At 45.0% G+C, this 12847-nt stretch overlaps 1 long non-coding RNA gene across 1 annotated transcript; it reads left to right on the top strand.

Moving 5' to 3' along the window:
• The first annotated feature begins 587 nt into the window (after positions 1 to 587).
• LOC145716599 (uncharacterized) lies at positions 588 to 11400 on the top strand. Its single transcript, XR_014139409.1, has 3 exons — positions 588 to 901; positions 7360 to 7411; positions 10474 to 11400. It is a non-coding gene; the product is annotated as an uncharacterized LOC145716599 (long non-coding RNA).
• The last annotated feature ends 1447 nt before the right edge of the window (positions 11401 to 12847 follow it).

Below are 12847 nucleotides of genomic sequence, written 5' to 3'. Positions count from 1 at the left end.
CAACCCAGCACTCCTCTCTTATGATATTTAGAGACACCCCAGCAGGACCCAGAAATTCAAGAACAGGGGAACGGATGGTTTGAGGAGGGTGAAGAAGAGGAGTGACGGGATGCTGGCTCGAATTTGGGGTACCCCCATTCTGTGATGCCCCCTTCTTCTCATCCCAGATCTGTGTCTCCCTCATTTGAGAATCTTGAACTGCAGTTCTAAGTCATCCCGAGCAGCAGAAGCATGTGGGGAAATGTAAAAAGCCACAGATGCTGAGGCCCCTCACTCAGCCACATCTGATTCAATTGCTGTAGGGGCGTCGGGCAAGTTCTAATAAGGTCTCCAGGCAGCTCCAATGTGCACAAAGTTGAGCACTTAGTTGGAGTCACTTCTCACTCACCTAGGAGGAAACTTCCCAGAGGCAAGACGCAGTCTTTGGCACATTTGGGGGACAGCCAACTCTAGGAGTAGAGAGATCCCTGCCCCCACTGCCCACTTGGCTTTGCGGTCATGGCTGGGTAGCCACTCCTGGAGCAAGCTGGGCCTGCAGCCCCCCAGCGATCGGCAGGGCTCAAGACCACCAGGGCCCACAGGAGGCCAGGGACTGGGGAGAACCTTCCCAGGGTAGGGCCAAGCGGCCATGTGGTGGCAGGGGGAGCCGCAAGTGGAGGGGGTGGGGAGGAAATGCCAGCCAGCTGCAGCCTCCTCTGCGACCCTACAGAACACCCCAGCTGCCTCTGTGCCCCTCAGGGAGCTCCGAGAGGGCCCCTGAAATTTCCCTATGGGTCTGAGGCGCTTCTCTAGAGTGTCACAGGACGACCCCCAGTGCTCTCCCTGCCCCGTCCCGGCGAAGGCAAGCACCCCCCCCCCCCAAATGGCAGGAGACAGGGGCACCGTTCTGTCGCACTCAAAGGTAGGGGCGGTGGAGCGCTTCCCCTGCAGCCGGCCCTTCATGGGGAAGCAGGGAGATGAGGGATTTGAGCAGGAGGAAGCAGGTGGGGAGAGCAGGGGTCTGTATTTCGCCGTTGCTGGGCAGGGCTCTGAGACAAGAGAGGAAGGAGAGAAAAGGGCACCCCCGGGCGGCGTGCGTGCCACCCCCACGGCCACCGCGGAGCCTGGGCCCAAGCTCGGCAGGAAGGAGGCCCGGCGCTCCCGAGAGGGGCAGGGTTGAGGCCCCAGCGGGAGGAGCTCTGACCGAAGCTCCAGTGTGCTTCCGTCGGGGGGGTGGGGCGGGGAGGTGGGCTCCGTAGAAATACCTGTACTGATTACCGTTTAGGTGTAGGATTCGTTTCCGTTTAGGACATATTTTCTCTTAGAACTCTTTTGATTCTCCCGACAACCCCGGAGGGCAAGCTGAGCCAGTTTTACCCACCCCATTTGATAGAGGAGGAGACCGGGGTCCCCAGAGGTGAAGTATCGGAGAGTCGGTCTTGCGGGCGGTGGACCTGGGGGAGGAGCTCGTGTGCGCCGACTTTCACTTTCCTATTTGCCCACTCCCTGGCCTCCGGCGGCCCCGGCGCCCTGACCTGTGCCCCTCCTGGCGTCACCTCCGCCAGCAGCCAGTCGGCCTTGTCGCCAGGCCCTCCGTCCCCCTGGGCAGGTGCACGACGGGAGCGGTGTGGGGTCTCGGCTCCTCCGGTGAGAGACTGGAGTTTGGGCCGCTGTGCGCGAACTTTGCTCTAGGCGCTGTGTGCCTTTAATCATGTTTGACAGGATTTACTTTAGCCCACATTCAGGCCTTTAGCCTTCTTCCTCTCATTGTTGCTTTCACTTTTACTCATGCTCGCTGCAAGCAAACCATAGCCCAGTTTCCCTCCCCTCGCCAACCCCGCCAGCCGCAGAAGATCGCAGCCTCCGAAAAACCTTCTCTCTTCCCCTTGGAACAGGCTGTTGCCTGGGGAAGAGAAGCCAGAGTTCTCTTAGCTTTTTGGCTCTTTTTTTCTTCTTTAAGCTGCACATTTGTTTTACTCTTCCTTCCCCTGTCTCAGTTGTTCCAAGTTTCGCTCCTGCACGGACTTGAGACTTGCCCTGCATTCGCTGCCTGACATTTTCTTGCTGCTTCTGAAGGCTTCCCCATTTAGTTATTCCAAGTGGGAATTATAATAACCTTTTGTTCTGCTTAAGAAGGAAACCTAGGAGGGGCGCCTGGGTGGCTCAGTCATTAAGCGTCTGCCTTCGGCTCGGGTCATGGGATCGAGTCCCACATCGGGCTCCCTGATCGGCCGGGGGCCTGCTTCTCCCTCTCCCACTTCCCCTGCTTGTGTTCCCTCTCTCGCTGTGTCTCTCTCTGTCAAATAAATAAATAAAATCTTTAAAAAAAAAAAAAAGAAGGAAACCTAGGAGCCAATATTCCTAGGGCGGCTCCTAGGGATCCCTGCCTGGCACGCCGGGGTTTCCAGAGTGTTCTTGTGTACTTGGTTATCACAGCAATGATGTGAGGCTGGCAGAGCAGGGATGGTCATGCCCATTTTACAGAGGCAGAAACAGAGGATCACAGAAGGTGGTTTATGGAGGGTCACTGGACTTAAAGTTTTGGCCTTAAACGACCAATTTTGCATAAGAAAACCCTTTGTTTCAGAGTATAGAAAAGTTCAAATATAGAGCCCAAGTTGATATCCGGTGCTGTCTCAGTCGGCTTGGGCTACCATAACAAAATACCACAGATTGGGTGCTTTAAATAAGAGAAATCTATTTCTCACAGTTCTGGAGGCTGGGAAGTCCAAGTTCAAGGTTTGCCAGCTGATCTGCTTCCTGGCAGAAGCTCTCTTCCTGTCTTGCAGACAGCTGCCTTCTCTCTGTGGCCTCTCCCTGTGTCTCACATGAACGATCTCTCTCCCTTTTCCTCTTCTTATAAGGCCACAGTTCTATCCGATTAGGGCCTGCCATGACCTCATTTAACCTTACTTAGTTCCTAAAGATTCTATTTCCAGGAGCCACCAGCCTGGGTGGCTCAGTAGGTTAAGTGCCTTCCTTCGGCTCAGGTCATGATCCCGGGGTCCTGGGATCCAGTCCCACGTTGGGCTCCCCGCTCAGTGGAGAGTCTGCTTCTCCCTCTCCCTCTGCTCCTCCCCCTGCTTGTTCTCTCTCTCTGTCAAATAAATAAATAAATAAATAAATAAAATCTTAAAAAAAAAAAAAGGATCTATTTCCAGATATAGTCAGAAATATGTGCTGGGTTTAGAAATTCAACATACGAATTTTGGGGGCTCACAATTCAGCCCACAGCAGATGTGTCTAGGAGAGATCAGCCTGGCTTCTACCATCCGTTACAAATTAGTGAATTCACTTTGGACCAAGGACCTCGGGTTCTCAGGTTCTCCGAACTGTGAGCTCCCCAAGCTCAGCCCTGCCTGTGCTCAGACATTGGTTGCTGACATAACTGACCCCAGCTCCAAAGTTACACGTTTCTTAAGGTAAACTAATTGCAGGCCTAAGAGGGAGCAACTTTATCTCCGATCTCTTCCATTAAGTGTTGGTTTATATTTACTCTCAGAGAGCCAACTTATTTCCGTTTCTTATGGGACACCTCACTGTCACTTCCACGCACCAGCTATATGGAACAAGACAGGTCCCCTCACTCTCGGTTAAGCTTAATCTCTCTCCTCTTGGCTCCGATTGTCCTACTATTTTGTGAATCTCATTGATACCCATGGACCCTTCATTTCTCGAATCAGAGAAGACGGAGGCCATCCCTCACCTTCTGCACTGTGTGAATGTAGGGTTCTTGCTCATTGTTTCCACTGAAAGACTCAGCAAATAATAATATGTTAATCTAATAACACAAAACACTTTTTGGGAGACCTAATCCTGGAGACAGAAGGAGCCTAACACTGAGTGGTACCTTTCTTTTCTCAAGAAACATATCCCCAAACTCTGCCTGCAATTCTCACTTTCCTTCTCTTGCCTGTAAATCTGCTGATTTCAGATTCCACTTTGAAAAATGTGAAACTGGGGCACTTGGGTTGCTCAGTTGGTTAAGCATCTGCCTTCGGCTCAGGTCATGATCCTGGAGTCCCTGGATCGAGCCCCGCATCCAGCTCCTTCTGGGGGTGGGGGGAGTCTTTTTCTCCCTCTCCCTCTACCCCTCCCCCTGCTTGTGTTCTCTCGCTCGCTCGCTCATTCTCTCTCTCTCTCAAATAGTTAAAATCTTTTCCAAAAAAAAAAAAAAGGAAAAATGTGAAACTAGTTGGATCAATTAATTTGTTCATTAATTCAGCAAACATTTGTGGAGCACTGTCTATGTGCCCGATACTGGGCTGTGGATGTTTGGGGCCATTAGCTGATGTAGCTCCAATCATCTTGTGTCTGAGGCAAGGAGAGTCTTTGTCCTCCGAAAATGTAGAAGCCACACAGGTAAACGAGCCACTACACTGCTGTGTGAAAACCTCTGTGATAAGCATTATACAGAGTAGCAGAGGATCACTTGGGGATGCAGGCGGTCATTCCAACCCCATGGTAGTAGCTGCATCTCCCAACAACTACACTTCCAACAACTACACTACCCTTTCCAAAGGATTGGATCCTCTCCCCTGGGCTTCAGCGCTCCCTGGGCTCTGATACCTCTGTTGTCTTTTCAGCCCCAGTTTGGTAATGGCTTCCCACCATGGCTAGTCTATAGGCGTTCCATCTTCCTTTCTCAATTCATGTAACCCTTCCTATACCTCTGAAAGTGGTTCTTTCATTCGAGATTCTTCTTTTGAACCATCCCAGGTGAGTTCTATTTCTGCCAGGATCATCATTACTGAAGTGGGCACCAGAACATGAGTGAGTTTGGCACCTGCAGGGAGTAGGACCCAGGAATCGGGTGTGAGGGGGAAAGAGGGGAGAGGAATGGTCAGGGATGGGGCCAAGAGAAGCCAATTCATGAATGCTAAGGATTAAGGGATTTTATTCTGAAAGCTCGGATTAGCCAGTGAAGGATTTTAAGAATGAGGGACTTGATCCGATTTCTGTTATAGAAAGAAAGTTTACTGATTGCAGTGCATCAAGGTGGTGTGGGAGGGGTTACGACAGGGTGATTAGTCAGGAGGTACATGAGACACAAGATGATTGGAGATACATCAGCTAATGGCACATCTTATGAGGTTTCCTACCTCTGTAAGCCATTGGTTCCTATCCTTCCAAAGTTCTAGTTAGTCGGTTTTCCTTCCATTTTGGGAAGCTACCCAGTATCTTTCTGATATATATACATCCCTCATAACAAATCAGCCAGAGCTAGGTTCCGTTGCTTGCAACTAAAGAATCCTGATGCCATATTCAAGTAGGAAATGAATAGGGTTCATGGGATACGGAATGGGTGGATTCCCCAACACTTGGGAATAAGTCACTGATTTGTGATTGAAAGAATACATGAGGCTAAAGAAGAGAGAGAAGTCCAGAATGACTTGACTTTTAGATTTGAGAGACTAGGTACACCAAGTACCATTCACTGAGATAGGATCAGTCTTTCCACCCCAACTGTGGGGGAGAGATGATTAGCTCAGCTTTTACAAAGTGAGTTTGCAAATGCTAATGGAAATATTCCGTAGACCTTCAGGTATGTGCCTCCTCCTGAATTTAGGAAAAATATCTGGCTGGAGAGAGATATTTGGGAAGCATCAGCTTGTAAGTAACATTTAAAACTGTGGGAGTAGATGAGGTCACTCAGGAAGAGTAGGTAACCTGAAAATCCAAGAAAGAAGAGCTGGGGGGAGGTAAGTAGCCCACACAGGTGAGGAGTTAGAGATAGTAGAAGTAGGTCAAGGGGTGAGAGAGTGAGGGGACTGAGCATGGAATCTGGGGGGCAGAAAAGAGTGAAGGGAAAACAAAAGGGGTTTGAGAGGATGGAGAGAGTGGGTGGGATTCGGAACCAGAGGTGCCAGTCTGGTTGAGTGGTGATCTGGAAGAATAGGATGCAGTCAGGGGGTGGGTATTTGAGTCTAAGATTTCAGAGATGGAGCAATTCTAGGGAGCAATTAAACTTCAGGTGTGGGCTTGAAAGGTCAAGGTACTATGAGGCTGAGGTGGTTTATGGATGGCCTTCTGCAAGGAGATGAAAGTCCTCTGGAAGGGAGCCATACCACAAGTGCCTGAGTTTGAGGCGAGTGTGTAATGAGGTCAGAGGTGAGGATGACAGGGGCTGAGGGAAGTGTTAATGACCCGGAAGTGCAAAAGGGAGACTTCTGCACAGAGGCAGAGCTTGAAAATACAGAGCAGCTTTTATTCCAGATAAGTTCAGAAAAGTGGTCGTCTCTGGGAGAGCAGAATTTCCCTCTGTGCAAGGAAAGTAGATGATACAGAAGGCAGGGAACCTCTTTGACTAGGTTCAGAATAATGAAGGTGTGGTTTGGTTTTGTTTTGTTTTACCATCAACTAGGGCATGACTGGTTAGCAGTAAGTGCTAAGAAGGAGGAGAATGGAGGGAAATTGGATGTGAGGAGCGGAGCAGAAAGGGGCTAGATGATCAGAGGGGTCTGCCATGTTGATGATGTCCAGAGAGGTTGGTGCCTTAGGCCCGGTCGTCACCCCCCCGCCCCCGGCCCGCAACGACGGCTTCCCCCACTCTTTGGCCTTCCATGGGCAAAAGTCACCTGGGATGCGGGAAACTCTGGGACTTGTGTTTCCTCCCAAAGGAGTCATTTCCCACTTTAAGCTAAAGAAGCAACTCTCTCTCTAACAGGAATACCCACCAAGAGGTAGTAAGTGTTAATTGGAAATTTTGATACCATGAATATTTTAAACATTAAGTACTTCTTAACTGTTTGCATTTGCCACCCTCTGTGACTGACGTCACATACAAATGTACTTCTTCTTTTTTTCTACAAATGTACTTCTGTGAGGATGGTTTTCTGAAGTTTTTATCAGTTATAATTTTATTTATTTTAAATATTTTATTTATATATTTTATTTTAGAGAGAGAGAGAGTGAAGGCAGGGGGGGAAAGGGGCAGAGGGAGAGAGAATCTCAAGCAGACTCCGTGCTGAGCACAGAGCCCAACGTGGGGCTCCATCTCATGACCCTGAGATCATGACCTGAGCCGAAACCAACAGTCGGAGGCTTAATTGGCTGAGCCACCCAGGTGCCCCTCAATTATAATTTAAAAAAATATATTAAAACATGTTTTTTTTTTTTTTTTCTAAGAAGATACATTTAGTGGTCTCATAACAAGGAGTAAGAATTCTGTCAGTGTGAATATAGGGTCTATTTGGTCCAAGTTGGCACATCAGCAAAGAATGTTCTTCGTTGCTAAAGGATTAGGAAAGACTAAAATGGTTACCAAATTGTCAAGTCAGGAACATTTTTGGGCAATATACAAAAGGTTCGTTGGTCTACCCACAATGGTTTTGACATGTGTTCTTTTTTTGTTATCTGGACCTACTGCTATATCACCAGGTGAAGAGAAATCAAAAATCCTCTGGGGAAAACCCCACTTCTCTCACAACAGGTAAGAGTTTACTCTCCAGAGGAACAGAGCTGAGGGTTCTTGAGCTAATAACTAAGCCTGAGGCCACTTCTAGTTTGTGAATTCTGACCCCTGGGGGTTGGTTTCTGCAAATGCACCTGCGCATTGGGGCAGGACACACAACTTTGGCTTGCACTGCCTTTAAAAAGCCCTGTCACTGAAGGGGACCAAGAACGTGGAGCCATCTATTACCAAACGGAAGAGAAAGAAGGTATTATAAGGCACCTGAATGCAAAGGTGAACTCATTAAAAAATAAAACAAAGGACTTGGGAACTTACCGGCAATTCTTCTAATTACCCAGAAAAGGATTTAGAAAAATGATTTAACAAATCATGAAAATGTCATTGTGTGTCAGTTTTCTTCATAAAGACAAAATGACTGGTAAACAGCAGTACTTCATTAAAGATTTATTAAGCATTGAGTGTTTAAAAATATTGTCAAATGGCCCATGTAACATGGGGAAGAAGGATGGTGTTTTAGCTCTGGAGAAGATCATACTGGTAATTGTTGGAATTAGTCAATGTCAAAATCTTAACTTCTAATTTTTTTTTAACAAGGCAAGTTAAGTGGGAATGAAAAACAGATTCAGAATATGGGCCTAAGCTTCAAAAAATTCAGTGTTTTTCTCATTTCTCGGAAAACCTGATAATAGAATGTAAGGCCTCAGAAGCTACTTCTTTACACTCCATCTTAGCCAAAAGGCTGAGGAACGACAGAAGCTAAATCGTTAGCTCCGTGAAAGAATTGGAGTTGAATTGCTACTAATGCCTGTCGCCCAAATACAGTTAAGAGCCTCATTGTTTGAAATTAACGAAATTAATTTGAAATCATCTTCAATAATCAGATTGTGTGAAAGAGGGTCTTGGCACGGGAGCATCTTCTCCGACTCTTCAGAGTATTTGCCTGTTACTTTTATATATTCAGCCACTGGTTGATAGAACCATCCCGGCCATAGCATAGAACCCTTCCTAAGCAGTGGCATTTGATGACTAGGGTCTCATTTGTGCAAAGAGAGTAGTGGGAGGGAAACTCTCCAGTCTAGTCTGAATACAACTGTGAGAAGTAGAAGCCTCCTAGTATTGCTACCAGAGAATTTTCTGTTTTCTGGCTTGACCCCCATAATTAGTGAACAACCCAGAAGACCGTGATCGAAACAGTGAAGCAGAGTTTATCCGTGGCTCATTCAGCAACAATCTTTAACTTTTTTTTTTTTTTCCAGTGAGTACCTAATATGTGCAGACAAAGATTTTAGGGATACATGACCCTAACCCTAATGGACCTCATAGTCTAAAGAAAGAATCAAATACATGACTACAAAAATTTTTTTTAAGATTTTATTTATTTATTTGACAGAGACACAGCGAGAGAGGGAACACAAGCAGGGGGAGTGGGAGAGGGAGAAGCAGGCTTCCCGCTGAGCAAGGAGCCTGATGTGGGGCTCGATCCCAGGACCCCGGGATCATGACCCGAGCCAAAGGCAGACGCTTAATGACTGAGCCACCCAGGAGCCCCAAGTGTCCGATTCTTGATTTCTGCTCAGGTCAGAGAGTTAGAGATTTTATTTTTCCAAGTAGCTGCCTTCCTGTGCCAGAAATCCTTAGTAATAATTTAATAACATATATTTTCTTCACTAATTTGAAATGCCACCTTTATCATATACTAAATTCCCGTATGTATTTGGGTCAATCTCAGGAAGAATTTCTATCTGCTTCTTTCTGCATGACTCCCTTATCATTTTAAAGTGGCTTTATTTTTTATTTTCATATCTGGTAAAGCTAGTCATCCCTCATTACTTTCATTTTTTAGCTTATTACACATATATTATTACATGCGCATTCTCATGGAAGGTTTTTGAATAGAACACAACTACTCAAAATGATGATGATGATGATGGTGATGATGCATTTATGGCATGTTTATTATTATGTCAGATCCTGTTCTAAGTGCTTTAATATTACTGATTAAATTCCGCTATGTTGTAAATGCTTTTATTACCATTCCCGTTACGGACATGAGAAACTGAGAAAGTGAGGTGCTTACTCCCTTATCTTTTCAATATTTCTTAGTTTACATTTTCAAGAGAAAGAGTCATCAACTTTCTATACCAGGACCCATCATAGGTCACCAACCAAGCTATGGATTGGCTCATATTCAGCTATCGTCCCGTGAGGTCACAGTCTCTTAGAACAAAGCAGAGAGTCCCCTAGGCTGGTGGTGGTGGGACAGGCACCACGGCTGGTACATTTGGTACATCCTCCCAATGATACCTGTGTGCGTGCTTTCTCGGTTTCCTCTGATGTTTGCTCCTGGACAAGAAACCCATGTCCACTTTGGGGTTCTGGGTAGGAGCAAATGAACGTCAATAAAACTTCTTGGGGGTAGGATCAACCTGCCGTAAGAGACACAGGTGAATTCATATGGGTTCAGGGATTTTTGCCATACCAGTGCAACTAAAAAATATTTAAGAGGTTCACGAGATTTGCTCGGCTTACCAGCAAGCTTTGTCTGGTTGGCCTATCAAAGACTAAACTTTCAGGTTTCATAGCGGGTATGCTACTAGGGTTAAGTAGTTGACGCATTAGAGGAAGGTGAGAAAATATAATGAATAGGATGTATGCTGCAAATAGGTGGCATTCACACCCAGAGGATGAAGAGTTTGTAGAACCATTTTTTCTCCCATCCCCCACTTACCCATCTCCTAAAAGGAGATGTTTTTCTGTAACTCTGCCAGGGAGAAACCTCATTGTTTGTTTTAAGAGAACACTCCATTAGTTCTGCGGTATAGAAAGGGAGTTGGGAGTTTTGCATTTGTCTGTGAGTGTCTCAAATATTTATGCATAACACTTGCGAATTTTAAGGTGTTAGTGTTACTTGTGTTTTTATGAGAGCTGTCTGCAGGAACATTCAACTGTTGAGGGAACCTAAAAACACCTGGATCTTTTAAGATCATAAAGAATTAAGTAGTTTTCCATCAGAATCTCTCCGGCTTACTTTTGAAAGCTTCCTCTGCTTTTCAGGCTTATCATTGTCCTTTCTTTTATAGGATGCAAATCTCCCACTGAGGAGAGATCTAAATGCTAGAGCATTGGAAGACTTGAGTGTTGTTTTTACCAGGAAATCCAGCTGGAGGAAAATGATATATAATCGTGAACAGAAGACCTCGTATTTAAATGATTGTTTATTATTTGCATTTTATTCAAATTCTTAGGAACTCTTGGAAATAAACACAGGAGGAAAGCTTTGGGAAACCACCATCTAAATACCAATGCCGATGGATGACAGTTGTCCTGCTCTGCTTTGTATCCGAGTTATTTGTGCCCTTTTTCAACTCCTCAGACTCTAAGATCTTGAGAGTTGGGTCTAAGTTATATTCTGAGCCCCCATGGTGCTTCATATAGTATTTAGTAATCACTGTGCTGAAACAGACTGTCATTTAAAGACAAAAATTTCCCCTCTTGGAAAAATTAGGATGCTATCAGCAGAGGACTCTGAAAGAAGAACATAGTAAACACAACGTAATCGGGGCAAAAGGCTCTCTCAGTGTGACAAGCTCTTACTGCATTAAAATAATATATATTAAAATAATATGAAATTATTCCGTTATTGAACTTTATCAGCACCACACTCTAACCAGCTGAGCTAACCGGCCAACTCCCGTTATTGAACTTTAGAGATGAAGGATAGCTCAGCCAGAACTCCCTAGGGCAGCTTTGGAGACATCTGTAGAGAGTTTAACCTGAGCGCAGGCTACTGTCTAAATATGTTGGGTCGAAGAGAGAAAAACTGGCAGAACCCCAAATTAAAATCCTCCTTATTTTTTACCTCCGCCCTTCACTTCTTCCTTTCTGTCTTCTTGGAGAGCTCTTCATTGTTGTCTTTGTAGCTCTTTTCTGCACACTCTCCAGCCGCTGGTTTCAGATTTTCATAAGGTTGTGGTATATTTATTTTTTTTTTATTTTTTAAAGATTTTATTTATTTATTTGAGAGAGAGAGAATGAGAGACAGAGAGCATGAGAGGGAGGAGGGTCAGAGGGAGAAGCAGACTCCCTGCCGAGCAGGGAGCCCGATGCGGGACTCGATCCCAGGACTCCAGGATCATGACCTGAGCCGAAGGCAGTCGCTTAACCAACTGAGCCACCCAGGCGCCCAGGTTGTGGTATATTTAAAAACTGCTGATACTAACATACTTAAGGCATCAGGCAAAGAGAAGGTAAGAACCTTAACTTAAGGCCCTTAAAAGCACGCTTGGGAAAAGAAAAAGGACCTTTTGGTTTAGGGAAAACTGTAAAATAGTAACCAATATCTTACCATTTTTTAAAACGATGCTATTGTTATTGGGTCATACTTTTCCTTTTGTATATAAGCTCAGTTATCACACAGTAGCCCATGAAATTGATGGACTCAGATAACCTCATTTTAGCAATAGGAACAGGGAGACATGAAAGCTGGGAGAAAGTAATGCATTTGTACAATATCTTTCTTATCCTAAATTACTATGGGAGACTTCCACTCAGTCTTTGCAGTAAGGAATCAAGCCTGAGATGAGACCAGTAGAGCAGAGGCATAGTAGATTAGTACCAGGGTCTTGTTTCTAGAATAGATACACCCAGAAAAATAGGAAACACAGTAATTACTATATTAATCTTTTCTCCTCAAGGGAGATTAATCTTAGCCTAAAATCTAACATGCAGTTGGTCTTAGAAAACACTCTTGTTTGTTGATTCCTGGAGTTGTTGTCACAACTGGAATGGTTTATTGAAGTGCCTGATACTTTACTTTAGATATTTAGATATTTTACTTTATAAAAGCTCCTTTACTTTAGGGCCTAAAAACAACAGATTTTCATCTAGTGTTATTACACAGAGGTTGTACCTAAAAGCAAGGTAGATAAGTTGATTTAAGAAATTCTGGTTGGGGCACCTGGGTTGCTCACTTGGTTAAGGGTCTGACTCTTGATTTCAGCTCAGGTCATGATCTCAGGGTCGCGGGATGGGCTCCTTGCTGGGTGGGAAGTCGGCTTGAGATTCTCCCTCTCCTTCTCTCTCTGCGTCTCCCGCTCATGCCCTCTCTCTAAAAAAAAAAATTAATTAATTAATTAAAGAAATACATAATTAATTAATTCTTGTTGACTCTTCTGATCTTCTGGACCATTGATGTTTCCTGGTATTGTCTCTGGCTTTTTTTTTCTTTACTTTTTTTAATATAAAAGTTTTATTGAGATACAATTCACCCATTTAAAGTGTACAGTTGTAGTATATTCACAGAGTTGTGTAACCATTATCACAATCAATTTTAGTACATTTTCATCACCTCAAAAAGAAATCCCATGCCCCGTCACACCCCCCAACCCTTGCTAACCACTAATCTCTGTCTTTATAGATTTGCCAAATCTGAACATTTAATATAACTGAAATCAC

Source organism: Leptonychotes weddellii, chromosome 12 (genome assembly GCF_054177405.1).
Source record: "Leptonychotes weddellii isolate Sample4059 chromosome 12, ASM5417740v2, whole genome shotgun sequence".
NCBI lineage: Eukaryota > Metazoa > Chordata > Mammalia > Carnivora > Phocidae > Leptonychotes > Leptonychotes weddellii.
Note: the sequence above shows the minus strand (reverse complement) of the source record. Positions and strands in the feature narration are given on the sequence as shown.